Source organism: Spinacia oleracea, chromosome 1 (assembly GCF_020520425.1).
Source record: "Spinacia oleracea cultivar Varoflay chromosome 1, BTI_SOV_V1, whole genome shotgun sequence".
Taxonomy (NCBI): domain Eukaryota; kingdom Viridiplantae; phylum Streptophyta; class Magnoliopsida; order Caryophyllales; family Amaranthaceae; genus Spinacia; species Spinacia oleracea.
This window is the reverse complement of record NC_079487.1, coordinates 5,048,830-5,064,004: the sequence shown is the minus strand read 5'-3', so window position 1 is coordinate 5,064,004 and position 15,175 is coordinate 5,048,830.

Sequence of the window (15,175 nt, the reverse complement as noted above, 5' to 3'; positions counted from 1 at the left end):
GTGTTATCTCCTTATATTGTATTTACACAGAAAATGATCGTAAGAATCGCGGTAGCACTTGAAGCACGAGGCTTTAATAGGTTGTATATGCCTGTGCCTCGATGAGTTATATAGTTGAGATGGGTAACGTTACTCAACTACTCGTTGTGAAATTTGACGATATAGGGAAAGCTCCTTCTTATTTTTAATGTTGTCAAGTTTGACTTATTTATATATCTTAGTTTGTGTACCTTCTCATAGTCTCATGTTAGGTATTTTATTTAATACTCTAGCAGGAAACGTTGGGGTTGAGGTTAAAACTTGAACACTAATGAGTAAGTTGTGATGCGAATTTGATCGCTAGTAAGATTGTGCAGGTGTGTTAGACGTACTCAAAAGTTAACATGACTCTTTTCTGCGATGCTAGCAATATTAGTGTGGGAGTTCTCGTATACTACTTGGCAAACAGGTGTAGTGATGGTAGTATATCCATCAGGCACGGTAGTAAGGAAGTCTATAATCATTTTATAATATATGAATATTTATTATTATTCATATATATATTTTACTTGTGCCCCATTTATGTAAAATAATAATTTTGGTAAATAGTTGTGCAATGTGGGGGGTGAGCCATTGTTTGAGATTAACTAATAAGTTAGTTGCAAACTTGGTTATGGTGAGTATATGTTTGTAAAGCTATGAAAGAATCGTTTCAAGCACCTACGTACATTGTGGTGTGAGAAGTTTTATTAAAACTACTCTTTTTCTTGGCTTATAACGTTTGGGATTTATTGTATGTGTGTAGCCTAAACTATTAATTAGCTTTGAATGTGCCAATATGGATTGTGGTAATCATATGTTGTTGGTTCTCACACGTTATAATGATGTTGGTGAGATTAATGGTTTTAATGTCTTAAGCCAAGATGAAGGTTCGAGGTCAATTATATGACACTTGATGGCTTGGTAATGGATTTGAGTTGGTAGAAGCGCTTTTAATCTTATTCTCATTGCATGGAGAATGTTTTTTAAATTATCAATTACCAAATATACACTGGTTATGGTTCTAGCATACTATTATTGATAATTTTTTGAGAAAGTACTCTCAAATATAATATGCTAATGTGTTTATAAGTATAATGCGCTGATCACTTACTCTTAACTTAATGTTGCTTTGCAGTAAACAACGTTTGTTGATACAATCATAACACTACTAGTGAATTTATGTCTCACTAGGTGGTAGTGTAGCGTTATGAGAAGATGCAAAGAAGTATATTGCACTTTACACTATAAAGTTGGTTCCATAGGAATGGATCTCAAATGTCAAGAGAACAAGCTTTGCAAAATTGGTTAAGTCGTTGAAAGGACTTAAGCAAGCTTCTAAATATCGACATGGCAAGTTTGACAAGACTATGTCTGGTAATGATTTTTATGTCATAGGCATGATTCTCTTGGTCGTGTGATCGTTTATCTTTATGTGGATGATATGGTAGTTTTGACACTAACTTGGATCGAATAAATGAGATAAAAGGATTTCTATTCAGCATTTTGAAATGATAATCGACATGGATAAGACAAATGTGATTTTGGGAGTAAAATTTATAAGGACTCAAAATGGCATTTGTCTTAGTCTGTCTCATCAAGCTGAAAATTTGCTTAAAACGTTTTTCTCATTTAAGATCGATCAAGTAAGACTTTCTTTGATCCAAACATCGAATTAAAGATAAATGTGGTCTAGTTTCTCAACCTGAATATGCTAAGATTTTTGGTAGTGTTATGTTTCGTATGAACTTCACTACGCTTGACATTGATTTTTCTGTGAGTGGATTGAGCAGGTACAATAACAGCCCAACTAATGAGTATTGGGATGTGATAAAGTGATTGCTTCGGTACTATATGGGTACCATGGATTGGAGTTTGCACTATTCCAAAATTCCAGGAGTGTTGGAGTGATTATGTGATGCCTATTTGGTATCTGTAAATTATAAAGTTCTCTCCAACAATGGTTATGTATTCACCCTAGGGGGTGGAGCTGTATCTTGGAAATCTTACAAGCAATTGTAACTGTTATCACTAATATAGAATGTGAATTTATTGCTATTGAGTTGGCAGGTTACGAGGCAAAATGGTTGAGGAATGTGCTTGCAGATATTCCACTGTGGGGGGAAGACAACTCCTTCAATTGCAATCAACCATGCCTTCAATGGAAAGAAAAGACATATTTGTTTGAGGCATATGGCCGTCAAAGAATTTTGTCAAATAGAGTGATATCACTAGACTATGGAAAAGTCTGAATGAATGAAAGCGGATCCGTAAACGAAAAGGCCTATAATGAAAACTAGTTCTGGAAACATTGGAAGGGATGGACTTGAGGCCCATGGAATGAATTGTAAAATAATGAACTCCTACTCACAGAGTTCAAAGGACGACATTATGTTATAATTCGGAAGCACAAAATTTTATTTTTTGTCCATCCCCTAAATGTTATAATGTGCTTGCTACAATCGGAAAGAGGTTGAGCATACGGCTCTTAATGAACCCATACCATATGTTTGGTGGTGTGAATGTAGCTCACACTTGATGGGATTCACCTACGTAGGTGTGGAAGTGTGGCCGCTTCCTATGAGAATTGTGATATGGGCTATTCTCTAGAGCACCTATGAGCATATCCAGGTCGGACGTATGGCCAGTATAAGGCGTCACTTTATTCGCGGAGTTAGAATATCATACATATTCAGTTGTGTGCTTTGAGTGACGGGTTTCTAACCCCCTATCAAGTTCAATACGAAAGTCACTTGGTAGGAAAGACATCATAGCTCAAATGTCACTAAGTGTTAATTCAAGTCGAAAGACATTGGCACCTATTCAATTGGTATGTTTTGTCCAAAACCAATTCATTCTTTTCTTTCTTTTTCTCATCTTCGAACCTGTGGGGGATTGTTGGAAGTTCTTGTTAGGAAATACAAAAGAAAAGAGTGTAAAAATGTGAATGTTGTTTTTGTCCCACATTGAAACTATAACTCATTTCCTCTTTGTTTATATATTGGGTTGAAGGTGTAACTCTTGTTTGAGAAAGTGTGAGAGTGGTATGGGTGGACACATAGCACACTCACGTGCGCGCGTGTCGGCTGGCCGGGTTGGGTCAGGCCATGGGCCTTGGGCTCTTGGGAATGTGATGCGCGGGCGTGGGGTGGGTTTTGTGGGCCTTACATATTCTTTTCGTACCGGGTTGTTTCGGTTAAAACATTGTTACGGGAATCTATATTGATTACGTAACCGTTGGTTTAATTAGCCTTAATGGCGGCCGTTACAATCTTTATTATTCTAGCCGTTTTTGGTCTCTTGCTTTTCCTAAAGTTTGATTATTTAATCAAACTTTGTACCTTCCAAAAAAGATATACGTAATACACAATTCCAGAAAAACCAAACACATGCTTTCTCTCCCAAATTGCTCTTGGTTTTGGGCATATGTTCTGACTCCATTCGGGTTTGTGCGTGCACACAAATTTCGGAGTTGTGTTAATCCTGGAGGGCGACCGCTTTTGTTCTACTGCACCAGGAGGTAGTGCGGAATCGTCTTTTAGGACAGTGGTATCCCACGGCACAGCAATTGTTTGTTATATGTTTATCCGATTATTCGCATCTACCAGATAAGTATATTCTATCTACATTCTTATAGCAACATTATTATTATTATATTGTGCTAATTTGCAACAGTTACTGCCTGGCCTTTTGGTCAGGCACAACAGCCTCGGTGCCCGCGCGTAAAAAAAATACGTAGCAGTAAAAGAAAATTCGTGAAAATTGCTGCAAGGGCGTACGAAAAGGCACTCCATTCTAAAAACGACTTATAAAATAAACAACTCTCTGTGTCGTCATTAGGCCTCCTATGACGACAATGTTCGACGCCAAAACCGAGCATGCTAATTAAATGACCTTGAATGTCACATGGGCAAAGTATTCAAAAAATAATGTTCAAATAAATTCTTCAAGGAAAAATAATGTTCGAATAAAAAAATAAATCCGAGTCTAGACTAGGCTATGCCAAAGTACAATCTAAATCCTAAGTCTTAGTTGTCTTATCCATAGAATCGGTCCTAATGCTTGGTGTCGTTCTGCAAGTTAAAAGGTTAAACCATATTGAGTCTCCCTTCCTAACATTTAAATCAATAAGCACCCATATGTAATTGTCATCCCTTTCTAGGAATCTACGGCCTCAATACTCTCTCTCACCAATAAAAAGAATATATTATAGTATTTGCAAAAAGGAAACAGTCACATTCTGAAAATCATTCCCCCATAGTCGCACAACCCCAAAGTGAACCTAAGGTGTCAATACCATTAGCAAAAATTAATGGCTTCAAGGCTTATGATCACATTGGGTCACAACTATCATAGTCCCCTCGAGCCACTCGCTCCTTGAAATACTCCTAAGTACGGACTAAAAGATTTTCCATGAATGCAACATGACGAACCATGAAAATACCTAAATCGGCATGCCATAAGGCTACCATCGGGGTAAAACAATACACACTAAGAGGGAAGCCGCACTAATGATTCTAGTCTTGCAAAAATGAAAATTCGATCTGCCCGACCAACTACCTTGCCAACATTAAGCAAAATGGCGCATGACAAATGAACACCCAAGGGTTAAAATCTAAAGTGTCAACCAACGAAAGTTATGGTCCAATTAGCCTAAGTTTGAGAGTCGCTTGGTCAAGTGTTATAGGCTTACGCCACGTCATTATTTTGAGTCTAGGCCACCTCCTTGTATTCATACACGGGTTATAATCAGAAAGATTAATGAAAGTTCGAGTCTAAATCACAATTTCCAATTAAATCCCAGAAACTGGAGTCTGAAAAGAAACAAAAAAATTATTTTCGATGTAATTCTTTCGTTAAATTTCAATAAAGTAAAAACAACATTTTGAATCTACGCTATTTGCACATTTTAAGAAACGACTAAATACGCTTCCAAAGTAAGACAATTTAAAAGGTCCACCCTAGGCCTGCTAAAGCTAAAGGTCCACCCTAGGCCTACTGAAGTTAAAGGTCCACTATAGGCCTACCAAACGAGGCTCACTCAGTCTCGCCTCGTGACTCAAAGACCACAACCATCTACCTTTTAGCCCAAATAAATTTTTTTTGAAGGATTTATGTTGGGGAGAAATCCCAAGCAAAAAGAGAAAATAGAAAGAGAAAAGGGGAGAGCGAAGAGAGCGAGCCATGAAATACTTAGCCCGTACCTCCCAAAGTGCGAAATTTACCCAAGTAAACGAAGGAAAAGAATTGAGTCAACCAATCCAAATCATGCCACAAAAACCACATAAAGTTCTACGATGTCTACCCTTTCCAATCCTTATGTTCTTAGACGCCTTCGCTCTGGGGCCCCTATTCAGCTCATTTAACCCATCCATGTTCTCATTGCCATAACCCAAGAAACCATTACCTCGACTCTTGTTCTTGAACTTGTTATCAACTGCAAACCACGTACGGCCATTGACACGTGCGTCATACCCATTATTTCCAAAACCCAAACCTGCTCTTACACCACCATTAGCATAATGACCATATAACTTGTTTGTATACATCCTGTTGATATACCCTTGATCCGTCCCCATGCTACTCATTGGCCTTGGTTGATGTAAACTCATGACACTAGCTTGAGGCTGCAAATTGTGAGTCCTAGCAGATATAATCCTCATGCTTGACCAATATCTATACAAATTATCCTATCTCATTCAACCCATCTTTCGAACCGTCTTGAGTCATGAATAAAAAAAGAAGACAAATGAAAAGTACAAAAAAATAATAAATAATAAAAAAGCAAACTTTGCAAAGCGCCTTTAAAAGTTCGTCTAAAAAGAAGCATTTAGCGCACCAAAAAAGATCCGCCCAGAAATCATTTTCAGCGCCCATAGTTGGGCGCCGTAATCTTTAACGCCCCAGCCTGGGCGCTGAATCTCTCTGCTCGCCAAATTTTGTCCAGAAGTGCTCGTCATTTTATCCGCACATGCACGGAAAAATAACGAACACTTGGAGGGGTACAACACGTATTCAGATATACGTACCAAAAAACACATGAAAAGATGTACGTACCAAAAAACACATGAAAAGATTTTTGTGCAAATACATGTACTTAAAAAATAAAACAAAATTTTGGCTTACGGCAAAGCGGCAGATTACTTCACTGATTTCACCCTATTTCAAACATTACGATTTCACTCGAACGTACTTGTTTAAAATCGGCATTCTAAGAAACCATTTTCTAGGCTAAGAACCACGCAAGACCTGATTCCAAATTAAATCTATTTAAGGCGGATACGTAGGCAATCCATGATTCGGTCCAACCAATTTGCAAAAATGTTAAAGCCTATAGAATAACAAGAATAAAAAATAGCCCCTTATTGAAATTTAATTACTTGCAATCCAAGTCGAAAGAAAAAATTTAAGTCAAAAAAAGAATCCAAGTCATCAAGATGCCAAAATGAGCACACATCGAAAAATAATAAGGGCACGTACCCTTGCCAGAAGAAGCACTCACACTCCTAGGCACTTAGCCAAGACTCAAAAGATCGCTTTGCCTCAATTGAATGGGGGCTAGCGCAAGCGTCCATGACCTCTAAAGTACTCGACTTGACCCTCCCTAAAGCGAACTAACTCACTTAAAGATCTTCTTTCACCACAAGACATAGTCGTTCGCTTAAAGACCTTCTTTCACCACTAGACACAGTCATGATCGCCAACAAGTAGTAAAGGCAGTAAGCTTGCAATAAAGATGATTGTTCTACGGCATCGCCCCATCGTTCCTTCGAACTCAGGGCACCCGTTCATGGTAATTCAAATGCTTGCTAATCCCATTTGAAAAAAAAATCAGACATTGTCAATAGGACTTGGCACTTAAACAAGGCTCACCCTACTCAGACATATGACACGGGCATCTAAAATCGAAATCTGAAAGCATCATTAATGAGAAGACATAATAGCAACATTGAAATGAAAGAGCTAAGGAAGGAACTAAGTATACCTTGACCTTTTGTGCAGTCATACACCAAGTAAACCTAAGTCAATTTGAAAACGGTTTATATTCCCGCAATTCTGGAAAGATGGCCCTAAAAGCCCAAAGCATGTGCCACACGGGCACAAGTAATATCTTGACGCCCGCACCCTGGTTCCAGCAAACCCTTAGACAGCATTCCAAAAATCGTAACAGTATTTTGATGCACTCATATAATCCTGTACGAACCCTTCTATAAGTCAACCTACTTAGGACACCTCGGATTATACACAGTAGAAGTCATATTTCAAATAATTTTCAAAGACTTCTTCGAGCATAATAAAGTGTCGTTGGTCTAAGCGTGCGTTTATCTCGACGTTGCAAGTGAGTCAAAAAGATTTCTCAATATGATTATGGGTAAAGAAAGGCACCTAGCTTTTGGCCAAAGCACACTTCAACATGTGACTACCTTGACCATGGCAATGTCGCACAATACGACATTTATAAGAGAAGTAGCAAATCACTACTCGAACGTATCTCGCACTAAACGAGTCTGGTTCAAACTATTCATGATCCATGTCACCATGAATGCATAAAAACGTATGCCAAGCATTATAGCACCAAGCCAATCCCGTAGCTAAAATTGGGGGCTTGAGAAAAACACTCTAAAAATGCTCGAAATGACGATTTTATCGCAAATTCTCGACGCTAATGCTATACACACGTCATAGGGGCACAATCCTAAGCTTTAATCGTGTAAAACGAACCTTAGAATGGCTACAACCCCTCCCAAATTCTAAGCACTACTTAGAATATATAAAGTCACCCCACTAACAAGGGTAACTGAAAATCGCGAGTCACCAAAACTCCGATCAAACTACTGCACATAACGCTCGCCCTATAAACGCCTGTTACACAGTCTACGTCGTTCCAAAGCAAAAGCGAAAGAAAAATCAAAGATAAAAAATGTCAAATTATACCCAGAAATCATTTTCAACGCCCAGAGCTGGGCGCCGATATCTTTAACGCCCCAGCCTGGGCGCTGATTCTCTCGGCTTGCCAAATTTGCCCAGATATAAAAACAAGAAATAAACATCTATGAATCCTCGCATCGAACGAAGTAATAAGCCGTGCACACCCACGCAAAAGGTGCTACACTTGTTCGAACACCTGAACGAGGCGTGATGAAGTACTCCAATGAAAAAAATCATAATGATATCCCAACACCTGGAGGAATGTTCTAAGACACGCCGTTAGGCCACACAAGCTTACGTAGCACCATAAGTTCAACCGTCCCACGGTACAAGTCTAAAAAAAAAAGAGTAAGGCATATTGCACTAATGCGGGCACGACCAAGAGCATGTGTAAAAGAGGCAAAGACTACTTATCGCCCAAATTCAAAATGCAAGCCACACTACTAAGGATTAAAGGTAGCAAAACATTACCTACCACGGAAGGGATAGCTCGCACCTACACGAGCGGAACCCCAAGGCATCTTTCTCAAAAGAACCTACAAAAATTGTACGCCAAAAGGAAGCATCCCAATGTGCATGCTTGGGGGCTCCAAGCTGCGAAACGACCGTAGCAAAATAAAAGAAATCTCAAAGCAAATGTTTGAACGATCAAAAGGGCACGATGCTTGAGCCAACTTCATGAATGGACCTGAACCCTATCAAGCTTCTAAGAAAACTATTCAAAATCATTGCTCAAATGATTCAAGCGAACTGATTAATGGACCGCACGCAACGGCCATTCTATGAACGCTCGTTCGCACATACATATCATCATTCTAAGAATCGAACATTCACGAACGCGTTCAAAAGAAAAAAATATATGCGTTCAGAATAACAACAAGAGCGATCAAAGTCTTACGCCTCAAGGTATGTTCCTCGGGCCATATAGACTCGCCCAACTATTGCAATAACTGCACGCCTTAGGAGAAACCGTTCCTTAAAATAATCGCCCCAAAGCGACAAACACCGTAGTCCACCAATCGGCTACGGCTTCTCGAGAAATCATCACGATCACTCAGCTCATTGTGATCTCTAATAAAATTCTACATTCCAAAAATAAAGAAAAAAAACAAAAGAGAAGAGAATACGTAGAATTTCCAAGTGAAATAAGCAAACGGAAAAGAGGCAGATCCTGCCCAATAATCAACACCGACGCCAAATCCCACGCCTGACTTTGGGCGTTGAAGATGAATCCCACAATCGTTCTAAGCCAATAAATGACGAACGAATAAGGAAAAAATAAACACCGTTGGTCCACTATTAGGCTACGGTTTCTCGAGAAATAATTGTTATTCACCAATCAACGGTGATCTCAAATGAACGGTTCGTTCCAAAAATAGAATCTCTAGAAGAAAAGAAAAAAAGAGAACGAACGAACAAGAGGCCAACTGTGTCATCAAGAAACCTTCCCAGAAGTCATTTTCAGCGCCCAGAGCTGGGCGCCGAAATCTTTAACGCCCAGGCCTGGGCGCCAAAATGAGCCCAGACCCAGAAAAGGCCCCTGACTTCTATAGGGCCCTGCCGTATCCATTCGACTCAAAAATTACCGATTTCTTTACTGCAAGTTGCACCTCACGGCTTTGTTAAAAGTAGCACACCACTACAAAGATCCCTCGCACTTACGAGCACAATCCCAAACACGATCAAGGACATTACAAAATGCGTATCCCCAAGGAACCTCTTTGACAAGAAATGACCGTCAAGCAAGAGTGCTTGGGGGCTCGAAAGAAAATATATTATGCAAAGTTAAAAACAATATTCCCAGACTACGCTGTACGAAGTCCCGTGTTTGGATATTCTCAAAAAAATAAAACCGGATTACGACCTCAAGACAAAGGTCGCCGTTGATACTTATACATAGTCCCCTAATCAAGGACCTAGGTAGTGGCAAAATTGAGCCGAAAAGACTAGCTCAAAACCATGAAAAGATGATGACCACGAGATTATGGTCCATCTAAACACATTGTCAACCCACATTCAGGTTGCAACTAAATCCGAGCATCCCTCGGAAGAATTCGCTCCTACAAGAATGAATAAAAAGAAATTCTCAAAAGAAATCACAAGAAAAAATTAAATAGGGACTTGCCCACCTCGATCAGGCAAGATCGCGGCACGCGAGTCCCAAATCGAAAAGACGAATTCAGGTTCGCTCACCTCCAGCGAGCGGGGCATCCACCCTTAGCGGACAGGGCTCGCCCACCTTCAGCGGGCGGGGTCTGTGCCACTAACCGCGTAGGTCCTCAGTCTTCGAAAATGAAAAGAAAATAAAATCTTCAAAACAAAGCAAAAAACAGGCTCGCCATCTTCAACCGGCGGGGTCTACGTCACTAACCACGTAGATCCTTATTTTCAAAACTTCAAAACAGATTCGTCCACTTCTATCAGACGGGGTGTCCACCCTTAGCGAACAGGCTCGCCATCTTTAGCCGGCGGGGTCTACGTCACAAACCGCGTAGGTCCTTATTTTCAAAAAAAAAACACAAACAAACTACAAAACAAATTCGTCCACTTCTTTCGGACGGGGCGTCCACCCTTAGCGGACAGGCTCCCCATCTTTAGCCGGCGGGGTCTGCGCCACTAACCGCGCAGGTCCTTAGTCGCTGCAGCGATAACTTTTTCTGGTTTTCCCTTTTCCAAAAATTAAAGGATTAGTTTTCCGTTTTTTCCCAAAAAAGAGCGATGTCAGTAGTTTTCCTTTTTTCCAAAAATCAAAGGATTGGTTTTCCGTTTTTTCCAAAAAAGAGCGATGTGAGTAGTTTTCCTTTTTTCCAAAAATTAAAGGATTGGTTTTCCGTTTTTTCCAAAAAAGAGCGATGTGAGTAGTTTTCCTTTTTTCCAAAAATTAAAGGATTGGTTTTCCTTTTTTTCGAAAAAAGAACGATGTGCTGGATTTTCCTTCGTTTTACGTCCCATAAAAACAAGGGGGTTTTCTCGTTTAGCTAACCCTGAAAATGAGAATCTTTAAAAACATTTTTACCTCGTGATTGGGCTTGGCCAGGCCCAATTACACTTTATATCTTTGATTTCGAAAACATCTGTAGCTACTCCCAAATGACAAAGTGAGGGAGTTTCTACGCCTCTTTAGATTCTTCCAATGACAAAGTGAGGGAGTTTCTATACTATCCGTTTACAAATCCTAATGACACGTGAGGGATATGTCGACACTTCAAGTGATGACCCTTAAGTCAAATGTTATCACTCGGGGGCTCGTGAGACCCTCGCAAAACAAGTCACATACACTATGGCTTGTGTGACGCACTCCGTCCAGTACTTTGACCATCGTCTCATCCCGAGACTCAGTCAAAGTGGGGGCTAACTGTAGACACCTACTTTTGTCCCCATTCCCGAAAGGGAAGGTTCGATGATGAGAACATAAATCTCCACTTGGCAACGCATCTCCTATAAAATAACGAATCTTAATCACCCTTTTCATTTCACCCGAAACCTGCTATTTATAGAAACCTGCTATTTATGGAAACCTGCTAAAAATAGTAACTGCCGTAATGGGTAGTTGTTAGAAGTGGCAAGTCATAAAAGATAGAAACCTGTCAGAATTAGGTGTTGCACTCCAACATAAATCCTAAATAAGATAGAAATTACAAGAGGAATCCTATTCCTAATATGATTCAAAAATAAGAGTTACGTATTAATTAAAATCCTAACGAGCCTAGAGTTCGTAACGGGCCCAGACGCATTCCGTCATAAAGTTAATACGCACTAAAAGACTCGAAGAAGTCTCAAACACTCCGTATTCTAAGAGTCCAAATCTGACAAAGAAAACGGCCCAGACCCTATTTTCAACGTCTGGCTCTGGGCGCCGAAATCTTCGGCGCCCAGCCCTGGGCGCTGAAATTACCTGGGACGTGTTCTTTCCTAATTCTTCGTGGATTAGAGCTCTAAAATTCTATCTTTCCACGGACTCTTTTCTATAAATATAGCCCCAAATTCGACGTGAAACGACACACAATTCATATTCTGAGTATTGACTCCAACCCCTAAGCCTAAGCCTCACGCTGCGAAATTGATCCCGCGTTCTGTTGCAATCGATCCAAAAATCGAACAGAACGTATCCTGTCCAGTAACTTGAGATTCGTTAAATAAAAGGAGAAATAGCAAAGTCAAAGTGGTTAGTTTTCTGAGAACCGTGACGCACCTCTCAAGGGTGCGTCGTAATGTGTCCCATTCCATGATTTAATTGCTTTCCTCGCCCTTTTATAAACTGTTAAACTAATTAAATCTGATTGTTCTATCACGCCTAATAAAGATAATATTTTGGGAAATTGGATTATCATGCTAGGTCCCTTAAAACAATCTAAATCAGATAATCGCAATCGATCTAGTATTATATGTTGCATATTGTTAAAATCGACTCAGATTAGTTTAATAGTTAACACATATCCCTTCAATTATTTATGCTGAGCTAGTAAGGATATCCTGCCTCTGGAGTTATCGATGAACGAGTACTCCTCTCGGTAGTTATAGTCCCCCGAACCCTCAATCTCTACCTTGCGGGTGTATGTTGAGAGATCCCCACACAAGGGATCACAAGGGAACCTATGACCGTCATGGTCAAACATAATTGCACTCCCTTTATGTCACGATAACCGGGTTTTGTCAGTTTTTCTCATTGTCGTTAAAAACTGAACGGCGACTCCTATATTACTAGTCAATTGGGTGTAAACTCACAGGAAATCCAATTACACTTGATTTGACAAAAAGAAACGTCACACCCACGAGGGATGAGGTCACGCATTAGCCTCGTACTTTTTCGACCCCCTCACAATATTCAAAGCATGTTTTAGCATGGTTTTTTTGTGTTTTTGCTCCTGTCGAATTTTTGTTGATTTTTTTCGGAAATTTTATGGATTATTGGATTAATTGCGTAACCTGTTCCGGAATCAAAAAGATTCGGTTTTTCGACTTTTCTAACCCTAATCTGATTGAAAACGATTTTCTAAGATCAACTCATGAGAACAGAACTGCAAAAACAGGCCTCGAAATGTCGTTTTTTGGGCGTTTTTGTTAATTTTTTTATAAAAATTAAAAGTGTCGGAAAGTAAATCAATTAAAAGGTCGACCTAAGCAACTAGGAATTGCTTGAAATTTTGACGCAATGTTGCTGGGTATATTCTTGATCTATGATAAAAATTCCAGATTTTTCCGATAAGTATAAACCCTAATTTTGCTTTCCCCAAATTCGTAAAATTTAGATCCTTAATTGATTTTTTAAATAATTTAGATCTAATAATTCGGTTAATTGGGAAAGGGAATATAAGTTTTCATGGGTCAGTGGCTAATTTTAAAAATTATTGGATTAAAATTTTGAATGGTTTCGTTAATTTTAATCGCACTTAAACGTAATGATTAAAATCTGAAATTTAAATGTTTAAAGAACGATTTAAAGTTTTGGATGTTATTATTTAAAAGTTCAAATTTTGGTTGATTCGTTCGTTCTTAAAATTTGAATAATGTTAGCCTTGATTTAATATTTTTCGAAATTGGATTGTCGTTATTTTAATAAATCGTAAAAACCGTTGGTTTTCGAAAATAATAATCGTAACTTTTTATGAAAAATAACATTAACGCAAAGTTCGTGAAATTAATTTTTTTTAATTAAGTTGGTCCGTAGTACGAACCAAAGGCACGGACACAAGGGTGGGGTGGACGTGTGGCTCAACGAGCCACGCGGGCTGCCATGCCTGTGCCGAGCCGCAGCGACGCGGGCAGCAGCAAGCGAGCTGCGTGCCGCGCGCGCGCTGGGCGAGGAAAGGGCGAGCAAGGCAAGCGCATGGGCTTGCGAGTGCTGCGAGCGAAGCAAGGCACGAAGCCTTGCGATGCGTAGCGCAGCGACGAGCACAACGAAGCGCACAGGGCAGCATGGAGCTGAGGGGACGCGCGCGCCAGGCTGCGGGGGTGTGCGAGCATTGCTCGTGTGCCTCGTAGGCCACACAAGCGCGGAAATGGGCTGGGCGCAAGCCTAGCCCAAGCATGCACTTGGACATTTTTTCTTAAATTTGTTTATTTCGTTGGGCTTGACATGTTTGCATTAATTTGGGCTAACGGGATATTTAATTTAATATTTTATTTACTTGGGCCAGGCCGCAAGTTTTAATTTAATATTTAATAATTAATTATCCGGAATAATTATTGGTTTGAGTGGGAGCCGCTAAATGAAATTAAAATGAAATAATAAATTTTAATTATTTTCGTAGGTCGCATTTATTTTAATTAAATTCAATTTTAATTAGAATAAAGTCTAAGGATTAATAATTTTGAAATTGATTAATCTTTTAGGACGCGTTTATGTGAACGTGAATTTTAATTAATTCACGTAAATACTTGCATAATTATATGGGCCATTCGTTTTAGCATACGAATGGGTGAATGCATAGAATATATATTTTATGTAATGCAGGTACTCCAAGTGACTAGTAAGGCCATTTAGGATAGTTAAATACGGTATGCGAACCGTTCTATCTTTGAATGTAAAGTTTTAAATATGGTCTGCGTACCATGGAAATTTTGATGTAATTTATTATTTTCAAGTATTTAATTCTAAGTTTAGAACTTTAAGTTAGCAATTGAACAATGATTCAAGACGATGCCAAGCTAACAAGATGGTGATGAAGATTTGATGCTTCAAGACAAGTGTTTTGGGCCATACTAGTTCACCATTTGTTTATGCATTTTGATATATATTATGCTTGAATGTATGTATGTATACTTTGCATGAATAGGTTGTTTCGTATGATTCGATTAGATTAAGTTCACTAAATAATCGAACCAACATAGAAACAACTAGGTCCAAAGTAATATTGAGTTTAAAATTGCCTTCCAAATCAAGCACTTATAAAAATCTAAGGACCTAACGTAGTAGGTTTACGCCAAAGCAAGGTGCTATATTAGTTGACTTAGATGGTAAGTGAAGGAAATATGTCCTTCACCCAAGGTGCATTAAGTCTAATACCAAGGTTCAGATTAATTGCGAACAATTAATTCAGTGAGATCAAGTGATCGGAATAGCTAGCTGGAGCAATGCTTCCGATCAGTGTGTTCTAATAGATATTGAACTAACAACTTACTCTTGACTGAACCTACAAGGTCACACCAATGACAGGTAACAGATCAACGGATTAAATGAATCGGAAATTCATTTAATAGCTTTTCAGGAATTAGTTTGGAAAACGTA